The following is a 27,349-nucleotide window of genomic DNA, read 5'->3' as shown; positions in this document are numbered from 1 at the left end:
GTAGATGATATCTGTGGGCTAGGGCACACAGGGTATCCTGCGACCCCCCACCCACCGAGCTGCGTTCTCAGCGAACATGGCATTGGACGCCTCGATTTCGGCAGTGGTCGCCGATAGAGGCTGGCTGTGGAGCGACTCGAGGGACGCCCACTCGCCCTCCAAGGCGGCGGCCACGCGCCCCGCCGCCTCCCCCATGCTTCCCCGGTAGGGGCCGTAGAGCTCGTCCTCGCGGACGGACACAGGTCGTTGAGTATCAAGGCAACACCTTCAAGAAGGGGTGTGACGCCAACACGCCGCTGCTGCTGGTCACCTCGATGCCCTACAAGTAGGAATGGCGACACCCGCAGGTGCCACCGCATCGGTGCCTGCAAGCATTTCTCCCGAACCACATGAAACGACAAACCCAACCGATCGCTACACAAGAGCACCCCGAGGTCACACATGCAGATGGTGGCGGTACGGGCCCAGCAGGGCAACAGACCAGATGGGGGCAGTGCGCCCGTGTAGCCCGGGCCCAAAGGCTCGTAAAGCAATCACCTGATTCGGCCCGCCTGGACAAGATCTGGCCCGCAAGCCCGCTGTGGCCGCCACCTCCACCGCGTCGGAGCCAGGCCACCTCGCACCAGCAACCACCACGCACGACCTTCCCCTCACCGCTGACCTTTGCCACCCACAAGCTTGCGCATCAACAGGCGTAGGAACCCTGCGCCTCCGCTCAGTTGCCGACACCGCGACGACATCGCAGACACGCCGCCGTCGGCAGATCTGGGCCCACCTAGCCTAGATCCGCCCTGGAGGAGCCACTCCGCCGACCTCCAAGCAGCACCAGCCGCTAGCCCCACCCCTCCTTCTCGACCAGGAGCCGACAAACGATGCCGCCAACCCGCCGTCAGGAGCATCCACCACTACCGCGCCACCACCTCTGGCAACCACTGCAGACGCGTCCAACCGCGGCCCAAGCCGCCCATGGCCCGGGCCGCCGAGAAGCAAGCGCACACCGCCACCGTGCCGCCCTCGCGCCGCTGCTGCGGGCCGAGCCCGCGCGCAGCCGCCATGGCTCCCGGCGGAAAAGCCATGCCCTGGCCCGGAGGGGAAGACCCACGTCCGCCCCCTGCGTGAGTGAGGACGAGGAATCCCCGCCGCCGCCGGCGCTTACCAGGCTTTGCCCGGCGGCGCCCTCAGGCAGCGGCGAGGGAGGGGGAGGGAGGGAGGGAAGATACACAATTGTACATCCAATGTGCATGCTTTATATGTTGCCATGTGACAGAGTTCAATTGTAAATTTAATTTGGAACAAACAAAGGAAAACTCGTAGACTTTACAGTATGCAAGAGAGCATCGCAAATGGGGAGGTGCGGCACACGGCCACCCTAGGAGAGTTCGTCGCTCGACCGTCTCGCCGTGGCGACTTTAACGAACACATCTTCCATGGTGGTGTCAGCGAGGCCCCATGCTTGGACTTCCGCTTTCTTCTTCAGATTTTCCATGGCCGTGAACACGTCTGCAATCCTCACCTCTTGCTTCGGCAGCTCGTGTTTCTGCGTTCCAGACAAATGGTACACCTTCCTTGCGCGTGGCGAGAGTTCCAGCACCAATTTCTGAACCACTCGTTCGAACTCCGACGATGTCGTGATTGTTAGCACATAGTACCCTCCGTATCTGGCGATGAGCTGCCATACAGAATTTCCAGTACTTTAACAAAACAACGCTGTCACAAATTCACAACTTATTCTGAATTGCCAACCGCTTATATCGTAAGATGAGTGTACCTCTTTCGGGCTTCCTATGCACTGGAGCCTGCCGTCTACCATGATACATAACCGATCGCAAAGGACTTCGGCTTCTTCCATGGAATGGGCTGCAAAGATGCCAAAACGAAGCAGTTGATTAATACTACCATGGAAGAGGAAACTAAGACCAAGAACAAGTGACCGAACGGTTGGATATATGTTGAAGATTACTAGTAAGAATGATTGCTCTATCTTGCTTTGCTTGCTTCACAGCACACCAGAGACTCTTCCTTGAAGCAGGATCTAGTCCAGTACTAGGTTCATCCATGTAGACGACCTGGGAAGCATTTACGAGAACGTAAGCGCAGTGTATAATTTCGTAGAGAAACAGAAAAGTATTGCCGTATGCTATACTTTAGCATCTCCAATCAGCGAGATGGCGACACTAAGACGCCTCTCCATGCCGCCACTGTACGTCCTCACTTGTTTATCAGGAGCACCACCATGCAGTAAATTTACACTCCTCAATGATTCTTCAACAGCCTACAAATCATCACCATTTCAGTATATTAATTTCCATCCTTCTTCAACTCTATAGGACAGTTCAATGAAACGAGAATACTCCAGGTTCCACTACAGGAATGGTGACAGATGCCGACGGCCAGAGTGTACGCCGACGGCTTTTTATCGGGGCCGTCGGCGTACGGCCTCGCCGGGGCAGCTCACGAACCCGACCGTCGGCGTACGAACACCGTCGGCGTAGAGGAGGCTACGCCGAGGGCAGCCGTCGGCGTCACCTTGGCCCTCGGCGTAGCACCGGCATCGCCTCTGGCCCAGCCCGCGCCGTCGACGCCCGCTCACGGCGTCACTCAGACGCCGACGGCCACCCTCGGCATAGGGCATGGACACCCTATGCCGACGGCCACCCTCGGCATATAGTATTTTTTTTTTTTTTTTCCCTCTCTCATGTTACTTTATAATATGTTTCTATTATTTATTTACTAGTATGAATTATGTAAAAAATGGTTCTATTTTTTAAGAATTCGTAGATGGCATATGTAGGTCCCATGCATGGGTGACGCTCTTCGCAGACGGGTCAACCGGAGCCACTAGGCCCAACATTTGCTATCGATGTACATATGGGTAGATCCGCGGGGTCCCCGCCCTACGGTTTCCCGAACCCTAACCCTAACCGTAACCCTAACTCTAACCCTAACTCTAACCCTAACCGTAACCCTAACTCTAGCCCTAACCCTAACCCTAGGGTTTCCACATACATTGCTAACTCTAACCCTAACCCTAACTCTAGCCCTAACCCTAACCCTAGGGTTTCCACATACATTGCTAACTCTAACCCTAACCTAACCCTAACTCTATCCCTAACCCTAGGTTTTCCACATACATTGCTAACCCTAACTATAACCCTAACATATCACTTGGTAAAACCCTAACCCTAGGGGTCCCGCCCTAGGGTTTCCCAAGAAACAGAATCACCGGAGCGTCGTAATTGTTGGAAAACTTGCTTCTGCCCCTAACATACATGTACAAGTGTGATGTAAGGTTTGGCTAACCTTGGATGTACCCGGCGTTGACGATTTCCGCATAATGGGCTACCAGCTTGGTAAAATCCAGGATCTCGTATGTGGAAACCCCCACCATGGCTCGAACGGAGCCTATTTTATGGTAAAGTATGCCCAACCTATGGTTTCCATGTACATATGTCCTAAACAAAGCAAAATAAATAAAAAAGTCCACTGGTAAACCCTCGCACGGAGAAAGCTATAGGGGTAGATGTGTGGGGTCCCCGCCCTAGGGTTTTCCAAGTTACAGACCACCGGAGCGTCGGAATCGCCGGAAAACTTGTGTGTGCCCACATGGCATGCACAAAAGTGATTTGAGATGGTTTTATATCCAAGGCTACCCCCCCAGGTGTGTCCGGCTTCTCGGACAGGGGGTTACTACACTTAGGCAGATTCTGCATGTATAGGGGGGAACTCCTCGAGTTGAACCTGGAGAGAAACTTGAGATCATATGGGATGATCCTTGTTTTACCATGTACCTATGACCTAACCAAGCTCAATGGAGGCATATGCCCACCGGGGGACCCCCGATGGGATGCAGTCAAAGGGGTAGACCGCGTGGTCAACAGAACTAGGGTTTCATCGGAAATCGAGCATCCGATCAAGGGAATGGCCCCAAAACTTGTGTGTGTCCACATGGAATGCACAAAAGTGATTTGAGATGGTTCTATATCCAAGGCTACTCCCCAGGTGTGTCCGGCTTCTCGGACGGGGGTTCCTACACTTAGGCGGATTCTGCATGTATGGGGGGAACTCCCTCGGAGTTGAACCGGAGAGAAACTTGAGATCATATGGGATGATCCTTGTTTCCAAATGTACCTATGACCTAACCAAGCTCAAATTGAGGCATATTCCCACCGGGGGACCCCCGATGGGATGCAGTCAAAGGGGTAGACCGCGCGGTCATCAGAACTAGGGTTTCGTCGGAAATCGAGCATCAGATGTAGGGAATGGCCCCAAAACTTGTGTGTGTCCACATGGAATGCACAAAAGTGATTTGAGATGGTTCTATATTCAAGGCTACCCCCCTGGTGTGTCCGGCTTCTCGGACAGGGGGTTCCTACACTTAGGCAGATTCTGCATGTATAGGGGGGAACTCCCTCGGAGGTGAACCGGAGAGAACTTGAGATCATATGTGATGATCCTTGTTTCCAAATGTACCTATGACCTAACCAAGCTCAAATGGAGGCATATGCCCACCGGGGGACCCCCGATGGGATGCAGTCAAAGGGGTAGACCGCGCGGTCAACAGAACTAGGGTTTCATCGGAAATCGAGCATCCGATCAAGGGAATGGCCCCAAAACTTGTGTGTGTCCACATGGAATGCACAAAAGTGATTTGAGATGGTTTTATATCCAAGGCTACCCCCTGTGTGTGTCCGGCTTCTCGGACGGGGGTTCCTACACTTAGGCAGATTATGCATGTATAGGGGGATCCCCCGGAGTTGAACCGGAGAGAAACTTGGGATCATATGTGATGATCCTTGTTTCCACATGTACCTATGACCTAACCAAGCTCAAATGGAGGCATATGCCCACCGGGGGACCCCCGATGGGATGCAGTCAAAGGGGTAGACCGCGCGGTCAACAGAACTAGGGTTTCATCGGAAATCGAGCATCCGATCAAGGGAATGGCCCCAAAACTTGTGTGTGTCCACATGGAATGCACAAAAGTGATTTGAGATGGTTCTATATCCAAGGCTACCCCCAGGTGTGTCCGGCTTCTCGGACAGGGGGTTACTACACTTAGGCGGATTCCGCATGTATAGGGGGAACTCCTCGGAGTTGAACCGGAGAGAAACTTGAGATCATATGGGATGATCCTTGTTTTACCATGTACCTATGACCTAACCAAGCTCAAATGGAGGCATATGCCCACCGGGGACCCCGATGGGATGCGATCAAAGGGGTAGACCGCGCGGTCAACAGAACTAGGGTTTCGTCGGAAATCGAGCATCAGATGTAGAGAATGGCCCCAAAACTTGTGTGTGTCCACATGGAATGCACAAAAGTGATTTGAGATGGTTCTATATCCAAGGCTACCCCCCCCAGGTGTGTCCGGCTTCTCGGACAGGGGGTTCCTACACTTAGGCAGATCTCGCATGTATAGGGGGGAACTCCCTCGGAGTTGAACCGGAGAGAAACTTGGGATCATATGTGATGATCCTTGTTTCCACATGTACCTATGACCTAACCAAGCTCAAATGGAGGCATATGCCCACCGGGGACCCCGATGGGATGCGATCAAAGGGGTAGACCGCGCGGTCAACAGAACTAGGGTTTCATCGGAAATCGAGCATCCGATCAAGGGAATGGCCCCAAAACTTGTGTGTGTCCACATGGAATGCACAAAAGTGATTTGAGATGGTTCTATATCCAAGGCTACCCCCAGGTGTGTCCGGCTTCTCGGACAGGGGTTACTACACTTAGGCGGATTCTCGCATGTACAGGGGGAACTCCTCGGAGTTGAACCGGAGAGAAACTTGGGATCATATGTGATGATCCTTGTTTCCACATGTACCTATGACCTAACCAAGCTCAAATGGAGGCATATGCCCACCGGGGGACCCCCGATGGGATGCAGTCAAAGGGGTAGACCGCGCGGTCAACAGAACTAGGGTTTCGTCGGAAATCGAGCACCGGATCTAGGGAATGGCCCCAAAACTTGTGTGTGTCCACATGGAATGCACAAAAGTGATTTGAGATGCTTTTATATCCAAGGCTACCCCCCAGGTGTGTCCGGCTTCTCGGACAGGGGTTCCTACACTTAGGCAGATTCTGCATGTATAGGGGGGAACTCCCTCGGAGTTGAACCGGAGAGAAACTTGAGATCATATGGGATGATCCTTGTTTCCACATGTACCTATGACCTAACCAAGCTCAAATGGAGGAATATGTCCTCCGGGGGACCCCCGATGGGATGCGATCAAAGGGGTAGACCGCCGATGAAAGGGGTAGATCTCATGGGCTCCCAGATTAGGGTTTCGTCTACCGGAGAGAATATTGATGTAAGATAGGGTAATTATTGATACTACATGTTCCAATGACCTAACACAACACAAAGTAAGAGAAAAGTCCATGGGTCAACTGTCATCGGAGGTCGGTCAAAGGGGTAGATCTGCGGGGCTACCGGATTAGGGTTTCGGCTATGGGAGAAAATGTTAAGTTAAGATTGTAACTTTTTATGCGCATAGCTTGGGAATGTAGAAGATTAAAACAAATTTATATGGACCTATATTAATATATTTTATAATATAATTGACATTAATATATTCAGAAAAATCAATGAAAGAAAAAATAAACAAAGAAAAAGAAAAAAAAAGAAAAAGTGGTCTATGCCGAGGGTTGCCGTCGGCGTATGTCGGGCCCTCGGCATAGCCACCATGCCACGGACGCGGTTCAACCGAACCCGCTCGCGCCGCGCACCCAAACCCTACTCAGACCGCGCCTCCCTGCCATCTCACCGCCGCCATCCACCAACAGCCCCCTCCGCCGCGCCCCTGCCACCGAGCTCCCCCGCCGCCGTTAGCCCCCTCCCCGGCGCCTCCCGCCCCCGCGCCACCAGCAGCCACTTACCTGCGCCGCCGCCAGCCACCTACCCGCGTCGAGCTCCCCCGCCGCCGTTAGCCCCTCCCCCGAGAGCCCCCGCCGCCGGCAGCCACTTCCCCGGCGCCCCCGCCCCCGTGCCACCAGCAGCCCCCTCCCCCGAGAGCCCCCCCCCCCCCGCAGCAGCTGGATGTCCCTGCCGTAGGCTTCGCGACAGCTGCTGAGGCTGTGACCACCAAGTTCTGGGTAAGGCATATATTTCTCGAGCACCGTTCATAGTTGATGACCCTAATGTGCTAACTCATGACTTTCACAACTGATTTATGCATGATTGAAGTGCTTCTATCGTGTGGACCCGGAGCATGACACGCAGGCGCGTCTCACTTTGCGTGGCGCTTGCGAGAGGTTGACACCGCAGCAGTGGTACAACCAAAAGTTCACCAGCGCTAGTGCCTTCCGGGCTAACAAGGGTAAGAGGGTCAAGAAGGAGTACTATGTTGGTAACGAGCCTACGGAGGAATGGGCAATGACCATTGAGGAGTACATGTCGGTGAGTAAAATGTCAATGAGATTCTACATTGCCGCTAAGTTTTCATTGAATTATCTTGAGCTGAGTATTGCGTTTTCAGGTTTGTCCCGAGTGGGCCGAGCAGCATAGGGAGGCATGGGAGGAGCTGATTAGGGCGAGGTGGCTCGGGCGGGACGAGGAGTTTGCAGCCGTGTCGAGGCGTAACATGGAGAACCGAGGCACCGGTGGCACACATCGCGCGGGAAACCGCGACTACACCCGCTTCAAGGGGAAAAAGGTATGTATATACATGGAACGACCTTCATTCATTTCCCGCCATGTCTCATTTGTGGTACGCTTAACTTTTCTTTTCGCGATGCAGGTGGCCGAGGCACCACCTGGGGTGGTGCTTCATGATGCCCGGATATATGACATGATGCGGACGGCGTGAAGCCCAATCCCGCATTGCCTCGGCCTACGGCACTACGGCAATGCCAAGGCCGCCAAGGAGGACTATCGCGACATGGTCAAGTCTCGTCACCCCGAGGTGGATGACCCCTTGAGCATTCCGGCCGACGAGGAGTCGTTGGTCCTGTCGGGGCACGGGCGTCCGCATGGCCGTTTCCCTTGGATGAATAAGGTGGTCAAGCCTACCCACTCCACGAGCTACACGCGCCTCAAGCATACCCTCACCGCCGACAGCCCCCAGCCTCGTCCACGGCCTGCTCGTCCACCCGCCTACGATGTAAGTTTCCTCATTTTCATCCTCTTTCCGGTTTTCCTTCCTACATGGCTAAGTGTTTACGAGATTCATTGTTTCTGAAATTGTAGCTCGAGTTCGAGGCGGCCTTCGAAGCCTGCAATGAAGCGTATCAGCAGGCCGCTGCCCAGTGGAATAGGCAGAATACGGCCTACATGGCGTATATAGGAGTAAGTCTGAATCTTTCTTCACGCAAGTAGATGACAAGTCTCAGTTTGATGCTTTATTTCTGCAAAGCCTAACTTGTAACCTATCTTGCGGGAAATGATGATTTCTATGTCTATCGGTACACCGCCACCGGCTCCAGCTTACCGTGGCGGGGGACATGCCTATCATGCCATCGAGGGCAGCTTTCGCTGCGACTTACTACGGATCCACACCGGAGGTAAGTTCTTTGCCAAACCGGTAGTTACCACTTTCCTTTGCCTCGCAAGTTGCTAACATGTAGGGAACACGTAGGGAACGGGATGGTCCGGGAACCGGGCATCGCCGGGTGGGCGCGAGGTCACACCGGTTCATGAAGGTGGTCGGTCTCCCGGGCGTTCTGCTGGTGTCTCTCCGTCGACTACTCCCGGGACTACTCCCGGTGCCTCTCCGTCGACTTCTCCTCGGGCGTGCTACCGGTCCTTCTCCGGGTGGTTCTTCTGCAGCTTCTACTGGGAGCGAAACCCCGGGCTGCTCGTTTCGCCAAGGATGTGGGTGGACACACCCCGCCCGGGTCCTTCCTCCGCTAGTCAGCACCGGGCTTCTTGCTTGCCATCATTTGCTACCTACTACTATGTATTGGATGACATGGCACTCTCCTCTTGTATGCTATTACATGCACCATGTATGCTACTATGTGGATTTCATGCTATTTATGTGAATTATGGTGATTTTGGATGTATTTGGATGCTACTATGTGGATTTCATGCTATTTATGTGAATTATGATGAATTTGGACGAATTTGGATGTATTTGGATGTATTGGACCTGCTGAACTGAATTTAGATGAATTGGAACCCAGTAAAAATGGAAAAACCAAATGGTCGAGGCTATGCCGAGGGGGTTGCCCTCGGCATAGGCCCCTGGCATGACCATATGGTCGAGGCTATGCCGAGGGGGTTGCCCTCGGCGTATGCCGCTGCACCAGCGCGCGACACGTGGCCGCTTCGTCGCCAGGAAGAGCTGTTCTATGCCGAGGGGTTGCCCTCGGCGTAGACGCGCCACGTCGCCGCGCCAGGCCGCGACACGTCGCCGCGCCAGGCCGCGCCACCTCGCCTCTATGCCGAGGGCTACGCCGTCGGCGTATGCTGCGCGCCGTTACCGGCGACGGATCGCCGTTGATGGTACGCCGAGGGCGTGTACGCCGAGGGGCACGCCGGCCGTCGGTGTACGCCGTATATGCCGAGGGCTTCCTCTACGCCGACGGCGCACCAGCCTATGCCGAGGGACCTCGACGCCGACGAGGTATGCCGAGGGCGGCCGTCGGCGTAGCCTACGCCGAGGGCCAGGCGTGGCTACGCCGAGGGCGGCCGGCCGTCGGCGTAGCACCCCGTTCCTGTAGTGTTCAGAATCTCGGCGGTTCCATGAATTCGATGATACTACGAGATGGTATCCAACCCCCATGGTATCGTGTACGATACTACGAGACAGTATCTAACCTCCATGGGGGGAATTTGTGAAGAAAATTACACGATCAAAAGGAAACAAGAGATATAACTTTGCAATGAAACTTGATAATAGGTTGGCTTCGAGTCCCAAGGTGAATTAAGTACTTAAATACTAGGCCTTCCATTTTTTTTGGCGAGGTGGGAATAAGAAATTGAGTTCATAGGGTGAAACAATGGAAACAAATTAGTCATTCATGTACAATGGCTTTGAAGTATACGGGCCTCAATAAATTTTTATGGTTTCATAATTAGTTATTCACATATCATGCATCTAATGTCAGCATATATTCAACGTAGTATATATGCTTCATTTACATGATCAGCCTTTATGAAGGACGTACAATATACTAGAAATTCAAATTAATAAATGAATTTGAGGTACTTATTCAAAGCTTATATCTTAAAATCACATTATCATGATACGACGATACAATTCTACGATTGTGATACTAAAAACAAATAACAGGAGTAGCGATCAAATATATCAGACAATAGATCCTAATGGACACGAGGGTGGGGGTACAATAAAGTGTCAACACTAGAGGGGGTGATCAATAAATTCAAAATCATATCCTAGCAAGTGAGTTTGACGATACTAAACGTAATTTTAAACCCATGTACTTGATCTAGAACATATGCTGATTTATCCTTCAAATTTTGTTATTGCATCATGAAATTAGAGAACCTATATAGTTTATATGAGAAATGATATAGTTGATGCAACTTACAAGGTCCAAACTAGAACCACTGAGGTTCTTTAGTCGGCCATAAAACTGGAGATGTTCTCTGCCAGTCAGCATTTCCCAGAGCATACTACATTCCAACATAGACAAAGAAAAGAGGAAATCAGGTGGCCTATGAATGATTATTATTCCAAATCAAATACATTGATATAAATATTTTTCGCAAACAGGCCCATCTTACTCATTTTGTGGACAAACACCCATGTTATTATATATGTTCTCCATGTCAGTCTGTATGTTGTAATCTTCGACAAATGCATTTCCCGACGTTGGCTTTGTAAGCCCAATCATCTGTCAAATACCAGTAGGAAGAATGAATATAAAAAGAAGAATACCTTTTTTGGAACATTGAAAATAATTCCATTGGTGATATGTTAACTATCATTGAGCATGGTTGTATTGTCCTGGAATATATATCCATGGGCAACTAACAGATAATGTTATGATAAATAAAGGATCAACAAAATTATCATTAATTTATTTGAGAAAAAAATAAAAAAGAGTTCGGATATTAAGGATATTACAGTATTATGTATACACATTTAACTTAATTTGGACACAATGTATTATTTAAGTGGACCCAATATCAAACCATGCTAATGAAAGAGCTCTTGCCAGCTCCGTTGGGACCAAGAATGCCCAAACACTCTCCATAAGGCAAAGCAAGTGATACGCCTCGTACTGCAAACTTGTCTGGGTTACCATCCTTTCCATGATATAATTTCTTGAGATCATCACACACAATAGCGTATCCACTACTCCGTTGTTGTAGTATTTGATCAACAACCTCTCTCTGTAATTCAACAATATAATAGTATTGGTCAGCACAAAACAAGTACCGATGACATTGGATATGCATACTTATGTTTTTACAGAAAAAATAATATGGTCACCAAGACATTATTATGATATTTTTTGGATGGACAATAAAGGTAATTATTTATAGTAATTTCGTAGAGAAACCTCATTTTTCTAGGCATGGGGTGAGTATCTATGAACATACAACAATGTTTGGTGGTAAAAATTCAATATGTGCTGGAGTGATGAAATATACTATAAGGAACTTACTTCTTTAATGATGTCTATCATTTCCAATTCAACGTGAATATCCTCATTGACTATTGCGTTAGCATTTATTCTTCTCGAGGTGGCTTTCTTATTTAGGACACACTTGATCATGGAAAGGGGACTAGACTTGTGTCCAGCTGAAGAAGCATGGTCAAAATAATATGCAATAGGAAGCAAAACCAACCACTCTAGGAAAATAATAATAAGCACATCTTTCATTCCATTGTTTCTATCATTTAGATCACCCCATCTCATGCCAGGATATCCTGTTGCTGAAGCCCTAATGGCATATTGACCAAGCTCATATAGTCCCCGATATAATGAAAATGCAGGAATTATTTCGAGAACAGTAATCCAATGTCCTGCAGTAGGACAAGAGGGAAATATCATGCAGCAGGTCGTGCAGATTTTCAAAAATAAATCCTAAAACTGTAAGAAATTATTAGAAGCAGGAAAGGAAATATTCCAATATTATGCATTACTTTTGTAATTAAAAATAATGCTACTTCCATTCTCACATTGTTTCATCTATAATTAAATTACAAAAACAAATGATACTAATGTTATTTAAACATTGAAAAAATAGAAATGGAAGTATTTGTTTAAAATTAATAATCAACTTACTTGGAAATTCTCCTTCAATAAAATTGTGTATAAGAGCTCCTGCCATGAACCCTGACCCAAAGATGTACACGTAGGCAATCGCTGTATAAATAAGACAACAATCAAGAAATACCACATATCTTGCACTACTTTTTTTTTTCGAAAGGGGGAACAAGTCCCAGCCTCTGCATCAAAGTGATGCATACGGCCTTTATTTCATTATTGAAAAATATAGCCACGGACCCTACAACCAAGAGTGCTTATTACAAATCATGGATCACACAAAGTCTCAATGTGGATCAGCCAACTAAAGAGAGATGACATGGCTAAGCTTATTGGAGATATCAGCAAGTGAGTCGGTGATCAAGCTGCCAGCCGCACCGGCTGAATAAATCCCGAGCGACCGTCTCCAAATGGTTGCACCCAAAATCCATGTCCTGGCGCTGCGCCACCGGCTGGAGACGAACGGGTCCAGTGGGTAGCAAGAGCAATAACCTGCAAAAATGAAACATTCTTTGTTTTGTTAAAAGTAAGATCATTTCTCACATGCCACATGGCCCATAAAAGAGCAGATATGCCAACTCTCAGCTGACTCTTCACTCTCTTGTCAACACCTTGCAACCAATTCCCAAAAATATTGGTGATATTTTTAGGGGCCGAAACACCAAAGGCCATATGCACAATACGCCAAATAACTTTTGCAAAAGGACATTGGAAGAAAAGATGCTGAATTGTTTCATCTTGATCACAAAAACAACACGTCTTAGGGCCCTGCCAATTCCTTCTAGCGAGGTTATCCTTTGTTAGAATGACTTTTCTATGAAGAAACCACATAAAAATCCTAATTTTCAGTGGCACTTTAATTTTCCAAATATATTTGCGAAGGTACCTCGTGTGGCCATTCATATAATCAAGATACATGGACTTAACAGTAAACTCCTTTGATGCTGTTAAGTTCCAAACAAAATTATCTTTAGTGTCCGTTAAATTTACTTCAATTAATCGACCCACTAAATGCATCCATCTTGTCCATTTATACTCATCAAGATTTCTCCTAAATGCTATATTCAGGTGAGAACCTTGCAGCACATTAGCAACTAGCACATCTTTATGTTGCACAATGATATCTTGCACTACTGAGCGAAGTTAAAAATGACACAATTTGGAATACCTTGAGCAGTGTTAACTTTCGTAAATAATGTTGCAGCTAGGAAGGATAGTACGATCTGAAGATTAATGAAGCTAAAGAAGAAAACAAATTGGATACTATAATCATTCATCTTGAAAAAGTTTAAACCTGCAAAGTAATAACTTAACTAAATTAACGACTTGAATTTATATATAATTTGAAGATAAACATTTTTGGATAGCTTGCTACCTATAAGGGATCCAAAAAGGACAAACATAACAAGATACAATGTAGACAAAATAAGGAAGTATGAATAGTTGATAATCCAGTAAGGGCCATCCCCGAGCCCATGCATTTTCATCATTGTTCGCAACTTGTGTTGCTTTTCGTAGACAAGATATGTCAGCATAACCTGCATTACAATGTAAGAGGTTTAAACATGGTAATCATGCATCCTCCATAGAAATATGGTCATCACTTGATACCAAATAGAACATCAACATTAATGAATCCCCTTTTGTGGTGATGGAGGTTTGTGTTGGGAGGGGGAATGAATATTAATATTTGAAGTACCATTGAACACGTCCCAGGTATTCAATAAATAATTTGATTATTCCTATTACTACACAACCATCAAAATGCCTAGTGATACAGTATTTATTAGCATTTGTATTTTTATATTTAAAACTAACAATTATGAAGTGTTAGCACAAACATGATAACTTACCGGGAACAACAATGCAACAACCCATTAAAAAAAGAGAGGGCCAACAGCAGTAGAAAATTCAAAAGCTTGGCGAGTTGAATGCTTAGGCATTTCTTTTATGAACTTGAGCAACATTTCTGCACCTGGGCCTAGTAGAAATTGCAGATAGGCATTGGAGACCTACACATAGGCCAATTGATATGTTATTGGGAAAATGAGTTGTATAACTTCCTAATGTGTTGGAGTTAGAGCAATATTTTTGTAGAAGTAGAAGTACCGTAATAATTTTATGATGAATTTTTTTAATTAAAAATATATTAAATTTAGAAAATTAGTATACATAAAATAGTACATCAAAACTGATTTGGTCTTGGAAGAGAAAAAATTATTGAATAGAGATATGTGACGGTTTTAACCCAGTTTTTTGCTAACTATAACCGGGCAATTACATTCCTTTTTATTAAGGGGGTGAGGTAAAACTTTTGGCCTCCACTTAAAAAATCTATTTCATTAGAATAATAAATAGTGTACATTTGATACGCTTATGTCGAGCTGTTAGAGATAATGTTATTGAAAGGACTAGTGCTGGTTAGCCATCTAGCTTGATAATTTGTCCTAGTTAAAACAAATTGGGTCAACTAATCCAGTATAGTGTTTTGCATGACCATCAGTATGCAGCAATCATCTTAGGTTACAATTGCGAATTATTGAGAGCACTATGGTTCATATGTCATGGTACGATAATGACCATGCGAGCTCACTCGCTATCTGTGATGTTCAGTTGCACTCACTATATTCACCATCATAAAAAGTTTCCACTTTTTCTCTTCCCTCACAACATAATAATCAGCTGTATACTCTGCAGGTCAAAGAACATTAGTACTGTACAATGTGCATAATAGTTTTTAAAATTTATTGCACGATAACTATCTAAAATGATAGATCTTAATATAGTGCATGCATGGATCCTAACGCAATCTGGAGGGCCCCAGATAGAGGGTGCACCCTTTTGGGAGTTCAGAGACTTCTTTTGCTATGATGTTTGGTGTGAATTTGTTTTTGTAGATCAAAGAGTTTACGATCTTAAAATATTTGTAGTACTCAATCTTTTTAGCAGATTCATAGATAAGAGGATCAATAATAGAACTTAATTTCATATGAACGAAGTTAGTGGCACCCACCACGTTCAATGAGCGTGAAACTCGCCGAAGTCCAAACGGCAATGTTGGAATGAAGGAGTTATTCTGATAGGAAGAATTATATAGAGCTAGCACATTCAGAAACTTCTCGTTTGATTCCTGAAAATCATAGCCTACAATAATAGAGGTCGTAAGAGTTTGTCATGTATACAATACCATCATGTAATGTAAAAGAAAATATTGTAGGCATAGAGAAGGAAAGGTGGCATACCCATTGTAATTTCATATATCCCTTCTCCTTTTTTTTCCATTTCGGTAACCCTGAAAGGTTTCTTCATTTATTGTTGTTGAACTATTCCGCCACAATGGCAAACCTTGAACACATTTTATCTCTGTAACAAGTAAATAAGCATCGTAACTAACCTAGCAGTTCAACAAGAGATGGTGTATAAATGGTAAGGCACGGAGTATTGTTAGACTGATGGTTCATGTTAGTAAAATTAATAAAATAGCTTGGCTGCCAGGATATATCTCATCTGCGTAGCTATATATGATACTCCTTCTGTCACGAATTAGATGTCAAATATTTGTCTAGATTGGCATGTATCCATATACTAAAACGCGTCTAGATACATGCACATCTAGACAAATATGCGACAAGTAATTCGGGACAGAGGGAGTACGAATTGTACCTTTCTGATCATCGGTAGCATCAACAGTAATGAGGATATCTGAATCACTGGATTTACACTGAGGTCTAATAACATATATGGGTTGATCAGAGACAAAAGCAGGTTCAATAAAGCCAGTAGAAGCACCCCGCACATCTGTTCCCTGGATTTTGCATGATCACAAAACAAGCTTCTTCTGAGTTCTATCATGTAAGAAGCATGCGTAGGAATAGTGGTTAGTCTCACTTACAAGGAGAAGATTAGATACGCTCGCAAGATGAGAAAGATTTGAAAGTGTTGAGCTTGTGAACAAGTTCTTCATGATAGCTGCCAAAGAAACATGCAAAGTATATGGATTAAAGAATATACATATGGTGAATGCAGAGTTTTCTATATCAGTATATCACCCTTAACTAGAAACAATGAATATTTGGTATAAGTAGCACACATATTTTCTTATTATACAAAACACCTTACGTGAATTTATAGGGGACTAAAAGAATGTATGATTCCGATAGCTTACCATTAGATACGGTTTCGTTTGCTCCCGTGAAGGGTACAATAGCTGGGCAGGACTCTGATTTTCTGCATGATGCATCTGGTAAGCCTGTGAACACACTGGAGGGATCGTGAACAGCACGATACTCGGGGCGCGGTAATTGCAATAGAGCAGGCCATTCAGTAGGATTTTGTATGGGGCAACTTCTAGCCTGATCCACTGTGGAGTACAGGATTCCGCATACATTTTGGCAAGCACCAGTGCCGTTGGCATCAACACACTTACAACCACACCTGAACCTTGGCTGATCTAGCAAATTGTTGATGACACGTTGAAGGACACGTTGAAGGACACTAAGTAGCAGGCATAAAATAGCCCGTATCGCTCTCCTCGGGTCGCCCCCTCCAGGCGACCGAGGGGGCGAAACCCTAGCCGCGCCGCCGCCACCTTCCCCTGCTCTCCTCTCCCTCCTCGTCGCCCCTAGAGGCGCCGACGGGCTAAGCCCGCGACGCCGGTGAAGGGGGCGGCGAGGATCTTGGCTCTCGGCTCTCCGTGCGGTGATAGGTGGGGGACCTCCGCGCGAAGCTTGCCGGCGCCGGTGTGGGTACTGGATGGACGCCCTTTGCCCTGATCTGCTCCTCCAGGAGCGGCTTCGGGCCAGGGTGGCTCCGGCCGGTGCTCTCCCCGGTGGGGGCCTGGGCATCTGAGGCGGCGGCCTTGCACGGTGAGGGCGGCGTCGCCGGCGGCAGGGGCGCCTGCCGGTGCTGTGGACTGCTCTCCTTGGCCGCGTGGGCGGCGAGGGGGCGGAGGCTGCTGCTCGTGGCGTGGAGGTCGCCCCGTCTACCTCCACCTCAGATCTGAAGACGGTGGCTTTCCTGCGTGCGGCTTCCACCTCGGTGCGGCCGGTGCCTGGCATCTCGCCGGGTCTGTGTCCTCGGGGTGGCGGGGAAGGGAGCTCTGGCCCGGGGGTAACCCTTGACCGGCGGTGGCGGTCACGACGACGACGACGCGCTGCGCCGTTCCCCTTCCCCGGAGGCGCCGTTGAGGTCTATCTCCCTTTCCCCTCTCCTCCTCCCGGGTGAAAACCCAAATCTCTCCGATTTGGCGGCGGCGGTGCTTTGGCGCCGTCCCCTTGTTGAAGGCGCCGTCTTGGGTTGGAGGGGAAGTGCCGAGCTGCATGCTCCGGTGGCTGCCTTTAGCGGCTTTGTCGTGTCTTCGTTCGGCGACTTCAGTCTGAAGCTTGCGTCTTGATGGGTGGTCAGTCCGGCGGTCGACGACGGTGTTTGTGGGCTTCGCGTGCGGACGTGATCTAGGTAGTTGTTCGGGCTCTGGGCTTCCCGTCCTTTGTGACCTCCGTATGCTAGGGAGCTTCCCTGCCTCTCGACGGTGCGGCGCCCTTCGATCCAGGGCGAGAAGGTAGGGACCTTCTTCGGAGGCAGAGGCGGATGTCGACACTTCGACGGCGTCTCAGGCGATGATGATGGCTGGATCTTTCTCCTGACGTTCCTCCTTGACCGGTCTCCTCCAATGGTTGATCAAGCGGATAGATGAGGGCCTCAACCGCAAGATGTGTTTCTTGTAATCTTCTTTCTTGTGGTGTGTGTTGCCTGTAAGCTGATCTTTCAGCACTCTGTTATCTGCCGTTGTGGCGTTATTAATTTAACGCAGGGCTACGGCCTGCTGTTTAAAAGAAATATTGGGATTAAGATTAGCCGAATGGTCGCCTTCCCGTTACGTTTCTGCAAGATGATAAAACATGGGTTTGACACCTTCTTAGCTTCACACAGACAAGTAGGCAACAGTATACAACTACAGAAACTGATGGAAATCAACAAATTTAAATCCTTTAAATCCTTGGGTGCCGTAAGGGAACATAAAAACAGTAACACCAGATACATAAGCCCCTTTTCGAAAAAAGGGGGCTGTGCAGCAGGGACGCCACCTGGGTAACCCAATGCAGAACAGGGTACCCCTCGCCCTACTCCCTCCACCTTCGGACATGCAGCGCCGCCATAGAGCTCCAGATGAATTTTTTGGTTCAAGAGCCATGGAAACATGCCGCAGAAATTACAGGAAGGAAACCACGTAGTGTATCTTGAACTGGACAAAGATTTTAAGCCCATCGAAACATGAACCTAGCGCCCGGTTACACGGCAGCATCTCAATACGCGAACCTGACCTCCTGAACGGCGTTTTATGCTACTAGATGTCATGCGCGCTTCGCCGCGCCGGCTACATGTCGTTCTTCCATGATCAGATTCTTGTGTCCTGTCTTTATGTGTTCATAGTCGTATATGCTAGGTAGTGGAGCAGCCATAGTTGTAGGACGGATTAGAGGTCTCTGTCTTAGCCGCAGCTCGCCGATGCCACCGAGAATGTCTATGGTTTTTTCTACCCGATCGAAACTAATCTAGGTTTCCAACGAAACATATAATCCCCCCTAGAGAGACGCGAGGGATAGCTGTCACCTCTACATTCTGCATGGGAAGATCGGCCTAGGCCGAGACACGCAGACGTGAAACCCATACTGGTAAATCTATCAACAAGCACTCCGGCTAGCAACAACATTGTACACAAAAAAAAAGAACATAACAAAGAAAAGATGAAACAAAGAACTAATGAAATAGCTTAAGGACTAACCTCGCAAATTTGCTAAAAGATAATATTTATCTAGCTAACATTGCGACAAATGCAGGCTAATTATTTTCTAGCATACCACAAGATACAACATATTAATCATGATCCATCACAACCAAAGATGCAAAACAAAGCCAAAGGAGGCTTCTCGACCAGCCGCCAGTGTTCACCACGTACTGTCAATCCATTTGGAGGACACGTCATAACGCACAACATATACTGACATAGCATACGTCATAAACATCACACAAATGTAGATAGTACATGGCCTAGGTTCAAGGGTGTTCAGGTAGCATACTTGTACATCGACCTAAACAACATATCAGGTTCGGCTTCATAAATACTACATGACGATGATGCAAGACAAAACACAAGAGCACGCGCCATCCTGAGGATGCAGCAAACGCCGTTCTGATGCAACCTGCTCCAATGAAAGAGCAGCTACCTGGAGTTCAACACATTCTGATAATACAGTTATGACCAAGTCAGATAACGCACAACTGGTGAAAAAACGCATATAGTGATACCACAAAGGCATGGATCACAACACCTTCCCTAACTTCTCAGCAGTATATGGGAATAGCTGCCTGTTCACTGCAAGAAAGAAGGCGGCTTAGCTGTGCTCATCACCTAATAAAAAGCAATAAGAAACAAAAGCAGAGAGAGAACATACTTTTTCTCAGAGTGATTTCCCGAATGCAAATCTGAATCATCACTACATGGACCTGGAGGGAAAAAAAAGCTTTCAGCACCGCCACTTAGCAGACCAAACCAACATGAGATCCATCACATACACACAGACCGGGGTAGGCAGAGGCGGCGGAGTGTGCAAACCTACATCAGGAGACAATGCCACTTTTGCATTTCATTCATTTTTATCTCTTATTTTTCTTTATGCTTCTACATATTTTAGTAGATTAATATATTCATGGTAACATTTGATATACAGTAAATCACTCCTTTTATTCAATTATCATCTTTTTCTATAAATTTCCTTAAATTACATCTTTTAATTGAGCTATATGCTTGACAAATGGTTATACGATCAATAAAAAAGTAGAAATATATATTGCTTTGAACAGTATTTGCATATGGAAATAAAAACTATATATGCCTTAATAACAAAGATATTATGGCTGTAGCATGCTATTATGAAAAAATATACAACAATTACCGCATATCATCAGTCACATATTTATAGATGAGGTAAAACTATGCACATGCAAATTTAATAATGATGTATGCCTTGGTGTACAACATAGTTGGAAATGCAAACTTCAGGGCATGTTCCATTCCCCACTAACCTGTAAGTATGTGAAAGTATAAAAAATATTTCTACTGTAGCATGTGTGTCTCTTTGGTCACGAAAATACTAAACAATATAATAGTTTCATATAGTGATTAACAACCAACATTCATACATTAATGTTCTGAATAATATAAGAGATTTCACTTTAATCTTGTAAGGCCTGCTAGCATGAATAGTATCTATTAACCTTGGTGGGATAGATTGTGTGAATAATAAAAAAGCAAGAATTCCTTGCAACTGGAGGAGGCATTTAAGTGATCCTACTAAGAGAGAAATGGTGCCATTTCAGCGATTTGCATAGTTAATCCAACTAAGTAGTTAGTAATTCTATTTCCCTAGAGTACAGACTGTTAAATAATAGTGCAATGATATATATTTAAATCTGTAAACTGAATAAACTAAGTAGCTGATCGCATGTGATAGAATGTGCAAACTGGCACAAATTCAGTCGCAAGATAAGAGCTTATTAACATGGAAGCAACATCTTTTGGTACTGACACATGACACAGACAAGGTGCAGATATGGCAGGAATATGAGAAGGGGAATGTTTCACAATGCAATTATTAATCGTCAATTAGTCCAGAAATAATTAAGCCACAAAATTACATACTGCTACTGAAATTATGAATCTATGCATCTTTGTTACTGAAACGTAGTGGATATACCATGAATAGAAGTATATATGGATCAGACATATTAAGAGCAGAGAGAAAACAAACTTAACATGACTACATGAGTACAATACTGCTACTGAAATTATGAATCTATGCATCTTTGTTACTGAAACTTTGTGTCATGGTTGGGCAATACTACGATGGTAAACAATAATAAATGTCCAAACAGTTTCTTGTACATAGACCAATCGGCATATTAAACGGTATATTATGTACTAAATAGAGGAATTCCCTAACAAGGTCAATGAGGCCAACATTTGAGTAATCTTTTTTGAACATGTCTAGATGGAGTAAACTAAAAGCGTAATCAAATTCTCCAACAACATCATTCTCAATATTTTACTTGCTTTTGATATTCACATTTAGTTCCTTGGTTTACTTCCTTACATTGATATTAAGTTATGCCACGAATGAAAGTGTGGCACAAATATACTTAATGCAAGCTATACAAAATGGAAAATTTTAACTTTAGTATTAGAGTGATACCTGCCAAAAAATCTACGACAAATCAACATATTTCATGCCGCAACCTCACCAAGCAAACCTGAAGAGTTCCATTAAAATTCAGTCTTCCACGTCTAACTCGAGGAGAGATTAAACTATATATGTACATAAAACAGAAACTACAAACATAGATTGATAAATGTTGCTTATAAGTTGTTGAGTAAACAGGTTCTTGTACATTAAGTTATGTTGTAAGGACCATAATACATACATATATGTATATACACACACTAATTTGCTGGCAATGCTTGTACTAATGCATTCTTTGGAGCACTGTATCAACCTCTAAAGTCCAAACAATACTATTCTTGTTAATTCGGTATTTGAGAATTAGGAAAAAAATATTCTAGTCTCAGGTGAAAAGATACAACGACCTTCCAGTCCAAATATCCCGAGTCGCTGGATCTGATCCAAGTAAGAAAACCGCATACAGTCTACCTTGAGCCCAATAGGGAATCACCCTGGCACCTCGCGACGCCTGTGCCTCCCTTACCACATGGCGCGCCATCCGTCGCGCCCTCCACCTTGAATTACTCATATCGTTCTTAGACTTCCTATCAAAGTAATTGACCATACAAATAGATTGAAATCTACTATAGATATATTTAATATATTTAAACACGTGCTAGAAAAAAGTTAAAGTTAGCGTTGGCATTAGCGTCCTCCAGGAAAAAACTACCACTCGTATCTGGTAAGATCATTTTACCAACATCCTAAATTGATACATTTTTTGGTAAAAATTCCGCCGATCTATTAATAATCATCAACATCAGTACAAACAGCCCCGAAAGTACAAATTAATAGACAGGTTGGAACAATACTGCTTCCTTTTTCTTTAAGGTTCAAATCTTATGTTATCTACAATACAATTCAACGGACAGAGAGGGGCGATGATGGCAGGGCCACAGCATTCCATAATTTCCGCTTAATATAATGAGAGAAATTATAAGAGTACCACTATGTACAATACATGGGTTTACTGAGCTTGTGTACTGTAAAATTCCACGCTCCACCATTAGGAACACAGAGGATATAATTAATATGATGTGAGTGAAAATTGACAAAAGGCGATGGAACTGCTATAGGCTAACAGTATATATATCTGATCTGATGCACGTACACGATTTACTAATACGCAAGAATTATCCCTTCACTTAATAGATTGATGCCGGCATCAAATATTTAAATTTCATCCTGATCACGATTCTCCAAACTCGTGGAAAAAATCTGCGGTAGATAAACAGCAACAATAGAATCAGTCCTTGGAGCTTGAACATCGATATAAAATATCACTGCCTAGCATACAAATAATTTCTCGCATTCCAACTTCTACTCCAACGATATGTCACATTGCAAACATTCATCGATCTGCAACATTTGAAACACATGTCTCAGCTTACTGGCATTATTTGGTTTTCTATGTGTTAAAATCTGAATGTTGTCTTTTAGAAGGCATATAATCTTTGATTTAGTGACATGCTGTAAATCAATCGGTGGTAAGATATCTCAGTGTTCTTGATTTGAGAAATGGTTGTTGAACTTGCATACCTGAATGACAGCTGAGGAGTCCTGGATACAGAGGCGAGCTGCTACAATCTCCGTTCATGGAGGAGGAGAAGCACTTGCCGCGTCCTGAGGCGAAAGAAGATGATGACGACCCTGGTGAGGATCCATGGCCCAAAGACGACCACAGCCACTCTGGCATCTAGGATTATGGCGGCACCGCTGCGGAAGGGTAGGGAAGAGAGACCGGGGCGAGGTCAGGCCTGATCCTGATGCCGATTAACAGGAGAAACCGCAAGTGATCAACGATCAACAGAGAAACCAAGCATGTCCTATGGAGGCACGACTTGTTGTGTTGGGGATCAGCGTATATACGTACCACGCGTTTGTCCGGGAGGAGGACGGGGCTGTCGGAGAGGCGGAGGAAGAGGTCCTTCTTGCGGGTCGACGGCGTCGCGGGCAGCTCCCCGGCGGCGAGCGGCGGGAGGACGCGGGGCAGGAAGCAGGCCCAGCCGGAGTCAGAGTCGCCCGCGGCGGCGTGGCAGGCGTCGCGCGTGGAGGTGCGAGCGAGTGCTGAGAGGAGCTCCTCCGGCAGGCTCCCGATCTCGCAGGCATCGGCGTCCATCGGTTCCTCCGCTGCTGGTCGGTTGACTCGATTCGATTCGATTCGATTTGGCGAAGGGAGTGTGGAATCTGTAGGAGCTGGGATTATCTTGAGGCCTCGGGATTGAAAGTGAAGAACGGGCAGAGGACTTGGTTGGCCTGGACGCTGTACACGTCGAGGTGCTCGCGGCGAGGCCCCCTCAGGACTGACCGGAATACCGCGGCGGCCCGGCGCCCCACCAGTTCAGCTGCACCTCCACGGACGGGATGGAGGCGATGACCTGCAGAGACGGGGGACGGCCGGACTGAGCGGCGACGGCGGTCGGAACCCTAGCATCCTCGCTCGGGATCTGTTTGGGATCGAGACTGCCTCGCGTGGGAACGAAGGAGACTGCTTATGCTATTTACAAATCGAGCCCGCCACGCGCCGACCACGGGAACCGGCCAAGTCCGGAACTGCCGCCACCTACATCTACGGGTCCACCGACCATGCAAGCACCGTCAAAACGCTGAGAAGCCAGCGATTGTAACAGCCTTATACTCTTTAGGTAATGTGCTCACAGCCCACAAGCATTATTGGGCTATTGGCACTTCGTCACGTACGAAAGAACGCTGTCTGCTGCCGACAGAGGCCCTTTCGCATGCTTACTGCAACTGCTGAAACTTGACAACGATCTAGCGCAATTCTTTCGCATGATTCCGGGCTGAACCTAAGTCTTGGATGAATGCCTGATTACAGAGTCGCTATTCATGACCCGATAACAGAGGAATGCAGAAGATACTGCGGCCTGTTGTTGATTGCGTGAGTTCGGGCTAGCCGGCTAGGTACAAGCTAGAGAAGTCAATGAAGGAAAAACACGCCCGGTGTTGATGATCAACCTTGTCAGAAGAGAATAGAATGAGGTGGTTTGGCGTTTCGTGGTTCCGACTTGTATTGAGCGCTTGATTGCTCGCGGTTCTATCAGGTTTTCTGGGTGATCAATAAAGTTTCTCTTCGGCACAGAAGAAAAATCAAATACAGTTGAAATTCTAAATTGTTACTACCAGACCAGCAAATAAAACCAAATTTATGTACTATCCACCTTGCCGCAGTATAGCAAATGATCCCTCCCACCGTTAGGTCCATCTTTATCTTACGAAATCAGATAATGAGATAACCAGACACGCGGACAAAATCCCAGTTAATTTCTACCCCCAAACGGAAGAATGGGAGTGGATCATACCTGCGTCGCGAAGCTTGGTGGCCTTGACGCCGCAGCTGCCGCCGGGGCCTCCATTACGCAAGGCGAATCTTCTCCGTCTCTATCTCTGACCCACGTTTCGAATTGGTGGAGTTGGAGTCTTGCAACTGCAAGGAAAAACCTTTTTAATTAGCCGTTGAGATCTCGAGATCGGAACTTATGAAGGCAACCGCAGAAGAGATGCTTCCCGCCACATGTCTCGGTGACTGTCAACTCAGTGTGCCTTTTTTTTTCTTCTTTGAAAGACACTACATATTTAGGCAAATCTACACCATACCCTATAAGCACCTTCTAGACACTAAGTCTAAAAAACAAATCTGATGGGTTTTAAGAATAACAAAGTCACCACATGCGTCTTACGAGACACCAAAGTGTTAAACATGGGATTTGATTTGGTGGACATTTTTTAAATCGACCGAACTGCTAATGTTCGTGTCGTTTACATCCTCGCCTATAAAATGTCCCGCTCAATCTTCCCATCTACTGCATCCCACATCGGCACCAGGCCTCCCTATAAATCTATTCTCGGTTAGATCGACCTCATGCCATCTAACGAGGAGCATTTCTCACCGCCCGGAGTGGGGGGGAGGGGGGGGGGGGGGCAATGTCATTGTCCTGGTGCCATCTGATTTGGAGGACGGGCACGCTCCAGTGACTTCTGACACCCAGTTGTCGACATCGGAGGAGGTTTTGGTTGTTAGCTCGGACGATGAGCCGAACGGCATGGAGGAGGAAGATGTGCAGCAGCATATATGGTGGTGGAGGCGTCCATCGTGTCGGCGCGGCATGAAGTAAATGCGGTGCATCACGTGGTGGAGGAGTCCTTCGAGTCTCTCTGCGAGGACCGGGTGCGTGCATGGCTACACGCCAAAAGTAAAGGTAAGAAGGATGGATGCATGGAAAAGTTGCAAGGCCGCCCAAGAAGGCTAGTGAATTTGCTTGTTGTCGTGCTTCGGGAACATTTTCGGCGACAATATGCCAAGGCATGAGGCTCATGAGGACGTAGCCGCCTACGAGGCAGATGAATCATTGCCCGACAATGGCATCTACGGCGACGATGAGTTCATTATCATCTCCTTTGACGCCGAGGAGATCGTCTAGTTATTAGTGATTTCTTAATTAATAAGGTCCTACATATATGAATGTAATGTGTAGTCCTTATCGATCTTTGTAACATGAAGTGCTACCATATTTTGCTTGGAGCCCTTCTGGCCTACTACCAAAATATTGTTAACTTATCATGATGTAGTATATGATGTTGCAAAAATTGTCTGCGATGTAATAAAGGTCTTCATTACGAAGGAAGTACAATGACACACACAATATCCAAACAAATTAGACCGTAATTTAAGGGTTATATAATTTTCTATGATGTTTAAGTAATTTTTGGTAATAAATAAATAATTATTAAGTAATTATTCACACGTACGTTTGTAGGGTAGTCGTGGGTGAATTGTACAAGCGCACACCGTATCACATTTAAGTCATTTGTGAGTGCGCGACTTCCCTACAAAGCGCAGAATGGATCTAAGAAATCTCACTCACCTGTATCTCCTATTTTCACTCTTCTCGTCCTCTCTTCTGTTGTTGGCGGGTGACTAACTGAAGAAGCTGCATCCCCACCTGCATAATTACTATTGCTCCCTTTTCTGCAGGTAGTAGATCGCTTTTCGCACAAAATAGCCTTTCATGTATTTATGGGGGATTTGAGAAAATATGTCTCCAAGTGTAGATGAAGCTAGACTTTTTACAAGTCTGCGTTACATGTACCTATATTTGATGGATATTAATCTCCTCCTACCAAAGCCTAGCCAGTTAATTATGAGATTATTCTTGTTTTCAGTCACCCGCTCTCTTAGTAGTTAGGGTTTTCCTTGTTCAGATGTAGTAGGATTTTCATTGTGCGCTTAATTTGATAATGTAGGTAGTAAATGGTGGCTAAGGTTGTTCACATCGATATTACCAGTGGTAGCAATGTCGATGACGAGCATCATGTTCGTGCAGAGTGCGACAACCAAAACGAATCAAACTTTATCTCTGAGGTTACATTAATCATCCTTTGGACTTATTTATAGTTATGTTGCAGTAAGCATAAAGTTTTCATCCTTGTGTATATATAGGCCCCTACCAGAGAGGGAAAAAAGTTTCAGCATCACTGCTTTTATGGCAATGATTTAGAGATGGTTAGGTCACATTTCAAGCAGCTTAGGAAGCGTGTGCGTGAGGATGTTCCTTACATTCCTTTGTATGTATGCCGATGATAAAGTCAAATGTCATCGTTAGCAAAACAAAGATGGTAAGTAATAAGCTAGTCATGGTTAATGATACTTGAAATTTCCCATTGATATTGCAAATAGCAACTAGATAGTAATTAACATATATATTGATGATTTTGTTTTTGTTTAAGTACTTTTCAGTCAGCTACAGAAGGAGGTACCTCACGGACTGTGACATTGAAGAAGGATTGCCAATGAACATATGGTGCCATCACTTCATCAGGACCAACCGTTTGTCTGCAGGTGGACAAGGCTAGGGATATGGGCA

At 46.2% G+C, this 27,349-nt stretch overlaps 1 pseudogene; it reads right to left on the bottom strand.

The window, feature by feature from the left end:
* Nucleotides 1–1,369: 1,369 nt before the first annotated feature.
* LOC124676532 lies at nucleotides 1,370–24,841 on the bottom strand (annotated as a pseudogene).
* Between the last annotated feature and the right edge of the window lie 2,508 nt (nucleotides 24,842–27,349).

Source organism: Lolium rigidum, chromosome 1, assembly GCF_022539505.1.
Source record: "Lolium rigidum isolate FL_2022 chromosome 1, APGP_CSIRO_Lrig_0.1, whole genome shotgun sequence".
Lineage (NCBI taxonomy): Eukaryota > Viridiplantae > Streptophyta > Magnoliopsida > Poales > Poaceae > Lolium > Lolium rigidum.
The sequence above is the reverse complement of the archived record's forward strand: the minus strand, read 5'-3'. Positions and strand labels throughout refer to the sequence as shown.